The sequence below is a fragment of the Anguilla anguilla genome, chromosome 7 (genome assembly GCF_013347855.1).
Source record: "Anguilla anguilla isolate fAngAng1 chromosome 7, fAngAng1.pri, whole genome shotgun sequence".
NCBI lineage: Eukaryota > Metazoa > Chordata > Actinopteri > Anguilliformes > Anguillidae > Anguilla > Anguilla anguilla.
Window position 1 is genome coordinate 4,211,831 of NC_049207.1, and position 13,682 is coordinate 4,225,512.

The following is a 13,682-nucleotide window of genomic DNA, read 5'->3' on the forward strand; positions in this document are numbered from 1 at the left end:
AGCCCAGATGGGATCGGGAAGAGCAGCATCAGAATTCCCATACGTGTAGCTCAAATGGGATCGGGAAGAGCAGCAGCGGAATTCCCATACGTGTAGCCCAGATGGGATCGGGAAGAGCAGCAGCGGAATTCCCATACGTGTAGCCCAGATGGGATCGGGAAGAGCAGCAGCGGAATTCCCATACGTGTAGCCCAGATGGGATTGGGAAGAGCAGCAGCGGAACTCCCATACGTGTAGCCCAGATGGGATCGGGAAGAGCAGCAGCGGAATTCCCATACATGTAGCCCAGATGGGATTGGGAAGAGCAGCAGCGGAATTCCCATACGTGTAGCCCAGATGGGATCGGGAAGAGAAGCAGCGGAATTCCCATACGTGTAGCCCAGATGGGATCGGGAAGAGCAGCAGCGGAATTCCCATACGTGTAGCCCAGATGGGATCGGGAAGAGCAGCAGCGGAATTCCCATACGCGTAGCCCAGATGGGATTGGGAAGAGCAGCAGCGGAATTCCCATACGTGTGCCGTCCTTCCAGTGCCCCTTCGGAATGCCGTCCCACCCTTCAATCCCACATCGCCGGATGTACTTCCTCTGACTCCGGTCTCGCTAGCTCATGGAATGCTGCGTATTTGGAACGCGGAACATTTCACAATCTGCATCTTACTCTAATTCACTTGGTAAATGGTAAATGGACTGCATTTATATAGCGCTTTTATCCAAAGCGCTTTACAATTGATGCCTCTCATTCGCCAGAGCAGTTAGGGATTAGGGGTTAGGTGTCTTGCTCAAGGACACTTCGACACGCCCAGGGCGGGGTTTGAACCGGCAACCCTCCGACTGCCAGACAATCGGCCCCTTGCGCTCTGATAAAAATAACAATTTTTTCCATAAATATGCCAACTCATAATACTAACACGATACATGTATGTCGTTCATGATTTTATGATGACACGGTATGAAATAAGCCACAGATAATGTTTTGGCAGCCTGATCAAAACAACATTTTGCCACACTAGCTAATAGTATTTTTTAAAACCTTAGAAGTGATTTATGTTTTAATTTACTAGTGATGAGCAAACTAGGCAGAGCGTGACATCTCATTTTTGATTTTTCTTTTCAAATTAATCTCTTTCTCTTGGAATTTAGCAGTGCTACCAAATGCCTCTGCACTGTAAATATTATAATTAATAAGCGACAAAAATGTCAGACACCGAAAGACCATTGGCTCAAAGAAACGGGATAAATTATTTTGTTGTGGGTCAGCTGGGTCATCGCCCATTGTGATCTTAAAAAATATGTTGGAATAGCTGCCTTCATCGAACGCTGTGTGTTTTTTTCCCTGCGTTTTGGCTCATTTTTCAGAGTTAAAAAAAAAAAAAAAAGCAGAAAGTTAGCACAGCCGCTGTCCAGGTAGCAGATTTTATTTGCATTATTTTATTGTCGGTGTTGAAGCCGTGCCCAGCCAGGATAATTAAATCATGAACGAAATGAGGGAAATTCCCCTGGCCAGCAATAGCCACTGACTTGATCATGTCAATGTGAAAATACAGCAGGTCTGAGTTTAATTAAACAGGATTTTCCCAATTTTACCACCTAGTTCCAGATGGTGGTCACATCTGCATTCAAAGGCTTACAATCAATTTTTTTTTTAAAGATTGGGGACAATCGAAGGGTGAATCTCTGTTAATACATCTCTGGGAATATTATTGCAGAAGATGACTCGATATTTTTAATGAACAGAATGTCCTCTCAGAGTCAGCTTGACTTTTTCCCTTCTTCATCCATCCGTCCGTTATCTGCACCCGCTTAACCAGGGCAGGCTCGTGGGGGGTGCTGGAGCCTATCCCAGCATGCATTGGGCGAGAGGCAGGAGTACACCCTGGACAGGCTGCCAATCTATCGCGGGGTACACACACCATTCACTCAGACACGGGGACAACATGCAAACTCCACACAGAAGGGCCCAGGCCAGGATCTTACCTTCTCCTTACAGCACAAATAGCCATGAGTATCCCATAACAGAATAAACCTTAACAGCAAAAAAATTTCAAAATTTCCTAAAACTATTGCAATTCATTTCATAATTTAATTCAAATTGATGCCAGAGGGTGGACTGTATGCTACAAATGTATAGCATACAATGCAATTAAAGCAAAGCACGCTGGATACGAGAACTACATTGGGCATCTGGCTTGACACTGAACCCCAGGGCAGGGGTTGAGGCGGGGCTGGAGGCCGAGGAACATCTGCTGCTGTCGATTTTAGCCACGGAAAGTTAAAACAATCCCGTGTCCGTGACACAATGAAAACCTTTAATTTCTGCTTTCCACTGTCAGGCACAGGCCAATGGCTTTAGCAGGAGCTGGAAGTGCTGGAGAATTACTGTCAGCCAGTGGCCCTGGCAATGAACGCGAAAGAAAGACCAAAATAATGATTTTCCAAAAATAACCCCGGTAATTAAGGCGAAAGAGGGCGAACATGTAGGGGTTTTATGCTATGAAGAAAAAAAGATCTGTTCTCGCTGAAATACTAATTAAAGTTTGGATTACAATGTTGGAAACCACAACTTAACCAATTGCCCAATTTGACAGTGAATTGTGGGGTCTACTTACGGAATGATTTTTTTGCTGAATGGGGATAAGCAGCCATAATAACTACATGCAGAGGCCCGTGGAAATGAACAGGGTGCAGACAATGCGTGCTGGGCAGAGTTGGGCCAATGGCCATTGCTAATGAAAAGATTTAAACCCCGAAACATGCCACCAACAGGCCTAGCAGTGCCAGTAACCGATTCCAGGAAGTCATTCCCTCCAGCCGCTGACCAGAGGCTGAGTGTGCTGGTTCTTACTAATGTTGAGCGACCTTGACGAAGGTCGTTCTCAACACAAACAATGTCATAAAAAACCGGTCACTTTTTAAGGGGGCCCTAATAGAGATGCCACACATCATGACAACAGTCATTGTAAGAAATATTTTATGGAGAACGTCGCAAGGTTAAAGAAATAACTGGCAACCCGAGAGAGACGGGCTCTGCGAAGCATTGCGGAACAGCGCTGCACTTCATCACGAAATGTGAGAGCAAGTCAAAATCAACCTGTCCTGCTGCAGGTTGTGGGTAGATTACTAATCGTCTTGGGGGATGGAAGAGGGAGTGTCGTACTGGCAACCCAGTGCGTATCTGCCATTACCTGATACACAGCAAGCCACGTACAAACGCCTCAATCTGGCCTCCAACTTTGATTCTCCCATTAAAAAAAAATTTAAAAAAAATTATTATTTAATCTAATATATCTATTTGTGTATTTTCAGCAGCAGATACTCTTGCATTTGTGTTGATGTGGCTCCTTTTGTGTTTGTAAGAGACGGGATGGTGAGATGGCCGGTGGAACAAAATCTGAGAATTACTGAGTGCGGGAGGGACACGGGAGGGATGATGTGTGTGCGTGTGTTTCTGAGAGAGAGAGACCGGGAGTGTATAATGGAGAGAGGTTGCGGGAGCACGAGAGAGAGAGGGGGAGGAGGTGGGCGTGCGCACGTCTGAGAGTCAGAAGGTGCATGTTTATGAGAAAGCTAAAGAGTGTGTAGGAGATGGGGAGAGAGGGAGAGAATGTGCGGAGGGAGGGAGGGAGGGAGGGCGTGCGGGTGTGAGAGAGAATGTGTGTGTGTGTGAGAGAGAGAGAGAGAGAGAGAGAGGCGTGTGTGGGTGCTAGAGAATATGTGTGTGTGTGTGTGTGTGTGTGTGAGGGAGCGGGAGAGAGAGGAAGAGGCATGTGTGTGTGTGAGAGAGATGGAGAGAGAGAGAGAGAGAGAGGCGTGTGTGAGCGAGGGGGAGGGGGGGGGAGCTGGAGTCGGCAGGCGGGCGAGAGAGAGAGAGGGAGGGAGGAGTGGAGGGAGAGAGAGAGGGAGGGAGGGAGGAGTGGAGGGAGAGAGAGAGAGGGAGGGAGGAGTGGAGGGAGGGAGAGAGAGAGAGAGAGGGAGGAGTGGAGGGAGGAGTGGAGAGAGAGAGAGAGAGCAGTGGAGGCTGCGCTCAGTGACAGAAACCCAGCTCTGCTTGCCGGAGCAGAGCAGGAGCGCTCCTGAGTTTCCGCCAGGAAAAACGGACCTTGTGCCGCCGCCGCCGCTACGAGGTCAGGTGACCCGCGATCGGCACCCCCGCCATCCCGCGGAGAGCCCCCGAAATCCCAGCCGCGCACCGCCAGGTAGGTGCGCTGATATTCGGGACGGGAAGAGGCACGGCGCGTGGTGCGCTCCTGGCGAAAACGAGCGGGCGAACTCCGCTCCGCGCCGCGCCGTAGCGCTGACTCCTGAGCGGGAGAGAGCGGCAGAGAGCGGCAGCTCTTTCATTCTCACGCCTTCGGACGCTACTGGAATAGACGCGCGGCTCGTGTGTGGGAAAGGGATGCTGTTCGTCTGTGTGGGAGGGAGGCGTGTGGGGGCGGCTTGTGATTGTTCATGTGTGTTTGCGTGTGTGTGTGGTGGGGTGGGGGGGGGGGGGGAAGCACGCTTCACAGAGCAATTGAGGCTGAGGAGTCCGTGTGTTTCCGGCTGTTGCATTTTCCTAATGGCACACACCCCGGGGGGGGGACTCTGTGTCTCCCATCACTGTCCGTCCATACCTTCTCTCCGACACGGGGAAAGTGGGGGAGGGGGATAAAAAACTGAAAACTTTGAGAACCTCGGGTGAGAAGTGTGATTCCGAGCCGCGTCAGAGAAAGTGGTTCCGCTGTTTGAAAGATGAGATTCCCTCTCCTGTGTGAGCACGGCGCGCTCGCCGCTGTATTCACACGCAAGCTGTTCGGCCGTATGTCACATATTCTTTAGATTTGCTTGGGGGGGCCGAGGGGGGGCCAGGGAGGGGGGGTTGGTTGTGGGGGGGGGGGGGGGGGATGATGGGGCTGGGAGGGCAGGAGTCTCTCTGGTAGAAGCATCTCTGTAGCAGTAGAGCCGCTTCTCCCCTTGTTCCTGGAGAGGCAGCCAGCCGCACGCAAGTTTTTGACTCGTTTGATTTGGCACATCCGAGGGTGGGGGGTTTTGTTTTGGGAAGGGGGGGGGGGGCGGTGGGGGGGGGGGGAGTGGGGGGGGGGGGGTGGAATCTCCCGCTGGTTTTAGCTGCAGGTGCGTTCCTGAGTCTCGTCCAGGAAGCACTAGAGACCGAGTGTTCCAAGCCTCCAGTATCCAGCGGGGAAGCAGAGATCATTTCAAGTTCAGAGATGACGATGCCCCCCCCCCCCACCCTTCCCCGTGCCCCGCCCACCCACTCAGTACGCATCACTAATCGCAGGCTAGAAGTGGAAAGGTGCATAAAAACAGCAACAAAAAAAAAACAAGTTACAGTTGTGGCCATATCGATGTTGGGGGGCGTTTTCCCCGCTGGGTTCACGTGGGTTAGCGCCCGCGCAGGACTGTGGACGCTTTTGTTTTTAGGGGACCCGCCTCCTGGTGCGCTCGACTCTGGTTTTGGCCGCCGCCTACTCCTCCCGCTGAGCGACGGTTTCCACCCTGTAATCCGATGGCGGGCGGGGCGGGGCGGGGGGCGGGGGGAGGTGGGGGAGCGGCACGGCGCAGTTGATTAGCCGTGACTTAGCCGCGGAGTAATCGAATCACCGCGCACTCCGGCTGCTTTTAGACCCGAGCCGGGGAGCCTCTAACCCCGGCGAAACAGAAATGAGGTTAAGAAGAACATCGTCAGCCCCCCCGCCCCCCACCCCACCCATTCCACCCCCCCCCCCCCACCGTCACGTAATCATGATTTTTGCCGGATGGAAAATCGACTCATCCTTCTTCCATTTCTTTTGTACATTTTCTTTACGTTAACAGACATGAAATGAGGGACAAAAGCACTAAAAAAAATGCCTGGGGACAGCGGGTCATATTCACACTGTAGCCGGGCTTTTCATTTAGGGACACAAAAGAGCCTCATCATCATCATCATCCTTCCCTGTCTGATTGGCCCGTCCTCCAGAGCGAAGCCTCGAGAGCCAGTGTGAGGGGGGTCGGTCTTCTTTCCCATCTAAAAATGAACTCAATTCTCTTCTCTTTTTAAATTTTTTTTTTTTTTTTGTATTTTGCCAGACCACTTCCTGAAGGACGCACTCCTCTCCCGTACTGTTGAATAGCGTCTCATTCATCGCGCCGACGTGAGCTCTCCCTCTTTTTGAAAACCGCGTCTGTACTTCGCTGCGGTCGGGGAGGGTGGCGGTCCGCAGTGGCGGAGGGTCCGTTCGGTGTTCAGCGGTCGGAGAGGGGGGCGGTCCGCAGTGGCGGAGGGTCCGTTCGGTGTTCAGCGGGCGGAGAGGGGGGCGGTCCGCAGTGTTCAGCGGCGTGGTGATGAATGGGTGGGACGTAGCCCGTTTAAATCCGGCTCGCCACACAAAGCCCAGGAAGCGGGTCTATTTCTGGCTCAGGAAACCGTTCGGGGGGGGCCACGGGGTGGGCCGGGCCCGGGGCTGAGGTCCATCGCGTGCCATTTCCTGTGAGCCCCACCTGTGTTTACGCACAGCTGTCCTCGTCAGTGTTGGAGGGTGGGGGGGGGGGAGGCGGAACCTGCCGGCGAGTAAATAGTTAATGAGCGGTAACCATCAGACGCTGCACGCCACTGCATTGGCACACAAACCTGCCGTACTGCACGTGTGCAAACAGCTCTGCTGAACAGGAAGTGGAACGTTGCCGTGGCGAAGCTTCATTCGTTCGGCTCCAGAGGACGGTTGGCTGAAATGTGTCTGTCCTCTGTCCCTCTGGTTTTGCTGTTTAGTCCTGAGTGCAGGAGGACAGGAAGGCGGTGCTCCCACACGTAAATCCCACATCTGCCCCCCCCCCCCATCCCACCGGACCCCGCCCCATCGTTAGCAGCGCTGAAGCTCAGGTGGGACGTGGGCGTGGGGGGGAACAGATCCGTGTTTTGAATCTCATGGTGGAAATGCTCACTTCCTGCACATATGGGAGTGCTTGACACGTGCAAGGTCCTCTTCAGCACGCTCCAGTGGAGTCCTGATTCATAGCTGTTTCTGATTGGCTCCCTTCTCAACGGGGAAAAAAAAAAAAAAAAAAAAAAAACACTGCGGAATGGGGATGGCATGTGACCTGGGCTCCTTGGAATTCTGTCCTCGGAGTCCACTGTTCACTGCGCACGGCGAATGTGAATTTGAACGCACTGCGGCCCGAATCACTGAATTCAGCGCGGTGGCGATCACACACGCGGCGTCCTCTGCGTAGCTGCATTCGCACGCTGCTGAAATTCCACGTCAGCGCGCAGCAGGGGGTTGTCTCCGCGCAGCTCGTCAGCCGATAAAATTTTTTTTACAAGTGCTCGGAATGCAGATGTGTGCCGTTGTGTGTACCCCTCGCTGCTGGCAGGAGCCGCGCGATTCGCCTTTTGTGGCGGGAAAGAGGCTGTCACGTTCGACAGCTCCGGAGCGCACGAGGGCGGGCGATCTGCATGGCGACAGCTTTCAGCACCGCCCTCCCACCGGACAGCGCCCATCAGGGACAAGCCGGACCCCTTCACCACCCCCTCTGCTGAACAGCTCCTGTCTGGGAGACCTTCAGCACCCCCTCTGCTGGACAGCTCCTGTCTGGGAGACCTTCAGCACCCCCCCTCTGCCGGACAGCTCCCGTCCTGGAGCCCTTCAGCACCCCCCCTCTGCCGGACAGCTCCTGTCCCGGAGACCTTCAGCACTCCCCCCTCTGCCGGACAGCGCCCGTCAGCTCAGCGGGGAGGCATGGGCACGGTCGAGCGCTGCCTCTGCCAGATTGCAGCTCGTCTGCCCAGCTGGACCTGAAGACGGCCTTCATCACCAGGCGTCTCCGGCCAGAGAGGTCATCTTCAGCACCTTCTCTCCCCCCCTCGGACCGCATCGGCACGTTTAATTAGCGAAATCTCTCTCTCTCTCTCTCTCCCCCCCCCCCCCCCCCCCCCCCCCCCCCCCCCCCCCCCCCCCCCCCCCCTCCCCCCCCCCCCCCCCTCTCTCTCTCTCTCTCCCCCTCTCCCCGCGTCCATGGTGACTGTCACACCACCGTCTGCCTGGATCAGATTCCTTCTTGCGCACGCAGCTCTTCGAGGTTTGCATCAAGGCCCAGGTGCGGCCGATCCTGGAACAGGTGTTGGTCAGATATACCCAGTGAAGTATTAGGGTGTTAAAGCATAGCCCTCCGGGATCATCGGCTTTAAGTGGACCTACAGATATAAGTAAGGATAAGAAAAAAAGGCATTTTTATTGCATTTTATACCGGCCCAGCCTCGGTTTGAGAAGAAAGGTCATCTGGAACCAAGAGTATTACTCTCGTTCCGTTCCTCTGATAAGGACAAAGAAATGCGTTGTGGAATTTAAGGATTTCCTCTTGTGTCCCGTATTTCTCGGTGCAGAATTTCTGGGCTAAGAGAGCTTTGCCCGTGCTCTAATCAGAGAGGAACATCATTGGCCTGGAGGCACATTGATTTTTGTAGGGTACCAGGGACTTTGACTTTGGGGCCTTTTCCATAATATGGATTTAGACGCTATTGTTGGGAGAAGTGTGCTACAGAGTGCGCTGTGGTAAGAGGCCGGCCAAAGCATTGTGTAAGCCTTTCTGTCAGCACGATGTTTGGTCAAAGGATTACACACTGTGCGCTGTGATCATATCAGATTCTTTACCATTTGCTCTGTTTTTGTTGTCGCAATTAGCTGATGCGTACTTTAAGAATGTTCTAGAGACCGCGGTCACAGTTGCTCTCTGTCATATATAAGACATGCTCAGAGATGCTATGGTCCGTATATGGGTAACTCGGTCGGGTGTGTGTGTGTGAATTATGATGGATAATGGCTGGTGGCATTTAAATCTGGCCCAAAATGACTCGATCAGTCAGGCGGAATTGGTCAATGTATCGCTTTCTGAAAAGAATTAATCTTGCTTGGTTAGTGTTTGGTTCGGTGTGTTCCTCCATTCAGGGGCCTCAGTGTTGTTCATTGTCTTCCATGGGCATTTTAGCCAGTGTGTAGGCAAGGCAGGTGACAGTGGAACATTGTGGTATAGCCTACTGCTTCATGCCTGAAGAATTCTTCTGAATACACCGTGGCCAAAACACAATTACTTTTTTTTTTCCTTTTTCTATTTTCCATCTAAAATGTCCTGATATGCGGGTCGGTGAACCAATATACAACAATAGTGCATTTCAATATCTTGAACCGAGAACAAAAATAATAATGATGATAATAATTGAGAGTACGTGCACATTAGCGGGTCTGATTATGTGCACTTGGGCCCCAGCAGATGAAAGAACCTTTAATCTGTAGAGAGAGCCCGGCTGCTCTTGTCTGCGAGGCCACGCTCCAGATAATTTCAGACAGCAGCTGCGGCACACCGACGCTTTCCGGAGGTTCAAAGGCTCGGCTGCGCGAAGCAGCGAAGCATTCTTGCGTGTGCACAAACTCGCACGCGCGCTGGCCCGGATGCGCACACGCACGCTGGCCCGGATGCGCACACGCACGCTCCAGAAGAGGCACACGCACGCCCGCCCGGACGCGCACACGCTCGCTCCAGAAGAGGCACACGCACGCCCGCCCGGACGCGCACACGCACGCTCCAGAAGAGGCACACGCACGCTGGCCCGGATGCGCACACACACGCTCCAGAAGAGGCACACGCACGCCCGCCCGGATGCGCACACACACGCCGGCCCGGATGCGCACACACTCGCTCCAGAAGAGGCACTCGCAGGCTCGCTTACGCTTTTGACATGGACGTGCCAGCAAAGGCTGTGTCACGGGGAGCTTTGCCGCTTTCGTTACCTAGAAACAGCAGAAACGATAGTGGCGTGGTTGTATGTCCTAACTGTATAATAGCACATTTGCTCGTGTGCAGTTTTCGCTTGGGAAATTGGAAAGCAACGATGCCTTGGCAACAGGATTGGACTGATGGCAGTAGGGTGTGATTAAACTAGTCTTGATCCCAAACCAAGGCACGCACGCACGTACACACATATGGGCACACACACACACACACGGGCACACACACACACACGCACACGGGCACACGCGCGGGAACACTGTGTTCGCACCCGTGGAATACCGATTGGCTGAAGCCTGACTCTCTCTCGTGGCACATTTGCTGAGCGTTAAGGTCGGGCGCTGGCCCACCCGCACCGCATTTCCCAGAATGCACTCTGCCATTGATAATATTAAGGACTTTGGCGGGGCTCCACGCAGGAGGTGACCCGTGACTGGCGGGGGGTAACTGAGATAAACCCCCCCCCCCCCCAGGCCTTTGTTCTGGGGATCCACTTCGCCCGTCCCGCTCCCCAAACGCATCCCCCGGTACACATGTCTCCTAATTGTGACGGTGCGGTTCGGCCAAGGAAGCCAATTTCTGCCCAGATTAGCATAATTGAGGAGTTAGCCGCGTGCCAGCGGGTGGCTAATTATGGCACCCCTCGCAGATGTGCACGTGTGACACCAGACGCCGTGCGTGCTGTCGCCCCCTCAGATTTATCCAATCACGTTCATCCCCCTTCCCCCCCAACCCCCCCTCGCCCCCGCCACCCTGCTGGTGTTGTCCCCGTCGGCCCCCTGTCGCAGAAGAAGGATGGGTTGGGCCGTCTTCTCTCCCCGTACGGTCCCTCCCTGCCCCCCCCCGTTCCCCGCTCGGAGGTGGCAGGACCCCAGCTTGCCCCGTGGCTCCCGCTGCTAATTGCTTTTTGCCCCTGTCGTGTCGAACCCGGTGCCGGGGCACCAGGGAGCGGGCCAGCGCGGTCTGCGGGCCCACATGATGCCCCCGACCGGCGCCCGACAACCGGGAACGCTCCGCGCCGCGCGGTCCTGTTTACACACCCCGAGCTGGGGGGGGGAGCCGGCGCTACGGAAACCAACCGGCCGCCAGAAGGGATTTAAAAAAAAAAATTTTTTACATTTTTTTTTTGTCTGGTACCGGCGAAGCCGCTTATAGATCCAGACCAAGCCCGCTTGGAGCAGGAGGGCTGTTCGTTCCCTCCGCATTTTCGCCCGTGACCGTCCCCCCCGGCCCGATCCCCAAGGCTAAGAACCGCTCTCGCTTGGAACGGTATCGCCAGTATAACCAGGTTCACGTCCGGTCAAGGTAGGAGTGTCTGGAGTACGCTTTAAAAGAGAAGACTGCACCTTTTGACGCACCCCGTCAAAAGATTACCCTGTCAATAGCCTGCCACCAGTGCACTATTTACACTCATCACTTTACTGGAGTCTTCTGCAGCTCCCATTCGCATTAGTAAGGGTCGGTTCTATTGCTGTGAAGGCCTCGCTGATAAGCCTGCTTATTAATTAAGACACTGAGCGCGTGGCTGAAAAGTTGAAGAAACCAAAAGTCAAAATCTTAAGAGGCACTCCACATGAAGCGAGCGGCCATCAGCTGCTTATTGTTGTTTTGGGTTTTGGTTTTTTTTTTGTAGCGGCAGCATGTTGGCAGGTTACACATCTGAAAATAATTGCTTTTCAAATGTGTCCTCTCGAGAAGCCTTATCAGCCCCCCCCCCCCCCCCCCCCCCCCATCTCCACGGGAACCTCTCATCAGGATTCCATCGCCGGTAAATTCGCCGCGCTTTTCTCGGCGCCCTAAATTGTTTTTACGGTGTCGGCGGGACGCCGGTCCGGCTCGGCGTCGCGCGCTCCTTCGCGCGGCTGTGGAGGCCTCCCCGGCTCTGAGGATGAAGCGCTTCTCAGATCCCTCCTTTAACGCTGAGCGAGAGACGGCGAGCCCGGGAAACCCCACGGGCGCGGTCGGGCCGCCCCGCAGCGGCCTGCGTCTCGTCAGTCTGACATTTCTGCCCTGTGAAATGCAAATGTCCCTCCCCAGCATGCAGTCTGGCGGCGCGGTGGCGGGGTGGGGGGGGGATTTCAGAGATCTCCGAGACACCTTAGAAGGGACTTGCTGTGATTGAGGAGGAAAGGAGATAAATCTGTGTCGGACCACCCGGGTTTCACTTTTTAAACGAGATCTGTGTGCGGACGGAGAAATTTGGAAAAAGCCGAAAAGGACCCGTTCTCTAAGCGTAGCGATGACGCAGGGGAGGGGAGGGTCTCAGATCGCCCCGCCTCCTCTTATGAACCCCACGGTCGACCACAGAGGTGTTCAAGATGATTACAAGCCTAATTCGTGAAGAGAGACAGAGAGAAGTTTCATGCAAAAAAAAAAAAAAAAAACTCAAGCCGAATCAGTTAATGGCTCGATACTATCGGCTGTCACCAGGAACACACTGGTCTGCTTCTTCCCCTCTGCTGAACCTCTACCACGATGAGCATTTCTACTCTTAAATCTGCCACTACCCACAAGCCTGTTCGTGTGCGGGAAAGAACTGAAGAAATTGAAGAAGCGAGAGAGGACATCGTTGAGGTCAGAAACGGAGCATTGCTATTCCAAGAACAGGCACCCGCTTCCGAAGATCTGGAAGACGTATAGACTTCCTCCATCCACATTGATACTTTTCTCTCACCGGCAAATAAATAACCTTGTTTACTCTGAACAAACTAAATCCCCGGGAGAACTACATTACCCAGGGTTCATCCAGTAGGAGAGATACTGCATTCGTATAGCGAAGTCCTCAGGCTGTTTATTGAATTGCCTTGTGTACAGGCTCTGAAAATGACAGTGGTCCAGGGCAGCGTTTGTTTTCACAGTAAGGCTGTGCGAGCGTCATGGCGGTACATGGGAAGTGGCGTGTCATGCCCGGACCACCTATTATGAACAAAACAGATGGGAGGGGGTTTCAAACGAGCGCACACCCTGGCTTCTGATGCTGTTGCAGTCAGGCGTGTTCGCCGATGCATCAAACATGCCCCCCCCCTCCCCCCCATTATTACACCCTCCCACCTAAAAAGAGAAGGACTCATTTAATCCCAGCGCTGAAATTTCATGCCTGTTATTGTTCAAAACCAGAAAGAAAGAAAAGTCCTGCACAAAAGCACACCCCCCTGGAAAGCACGCCAGTCAATTGCAGGGTCATTACCCACAATCCATCTCTGTTAATGATGGCTGCCAAGCAGAAAAGGGGACTGCATACCGTTTGTGAAAATTTCTCCGCAGCTGAATTCATACATACGTAAGCAGTGGCGAAGAGCAACGGTAATAGTTCCTTCCTTCTTTGGTAAATTTACTGAGCGAATGGGTAATAAATTGCTCAGCTTATATTACATGCAATCTTTTTCTTTTTCTTTTTTTTTTTTTTGCAATCATACTGAAAATGGCCTTGTGCTTTTTGTGGATGTATGTCGGTGTGGAGTCTTACCCAGCTTAACTGACGGTATCGCATTCACTTTCGTCCCATGGACAGCTGCCCAGAAGATGTTACAATGGCAACCGCCCAGTTATTGACAACATTCACTGGTGTTTGTGTCTTTCAAAAGGCCCCTCGTTTTGACGTTTCCTGGGAAATGTAGCTACATCGGAAAAGGATCAGTGAATCCTTGCAGACGCTTTGCAGTATCAGAGCAATGTGTCCCTGGTCTGAAAGTGGTTTTTTTTACGGGATATCTAACCGTCCACCAGCACTGCAACACCACAGGGCAACACCTAGCATTTACATTGCATCCATTTATGCAGCTGGATATATACCGAAGCAATGCAGGTTAAGTTCCTTGCTCAAGGGTACAACGGCAGTCTCCGCGGAATGTAGAGGAGCGTACGACCCAGGACAAAGACCCAAATTCACATTTCCCGGCGCATGACCGTGTGATGACAGGAGGAC

At 53.2% G+C, this 13,682-nt stretch overlaps 1 protein-coding gene across 5 annotated transcripts in view; it reads left to right on the plus strand.

Moving 5' to 3' along the window:
* syt1a (synaptotagmin Ia) overlaps nt 1–13,682 on the plus strand; it is a 231,418-nt gene that overhangs the window by 126,746 nt on the left and 90,990 nt on the right. The window contains exon 1 of one of the 5 annotated variants that reach the window (XM_035426719.1): nt 3,984–4,194. The exons of the other annotated variants lie outside the window; for them this stretch is intronic. The gene's annotated coding sequence lies outside the window, so the exon portion shown is untranslated. Of the gene's footprint in view, nt 1–3,983; nt 4,195–13,682 lie in introns of those variants that run through there. 5 annotated transcript variants of the gene reach the window in all.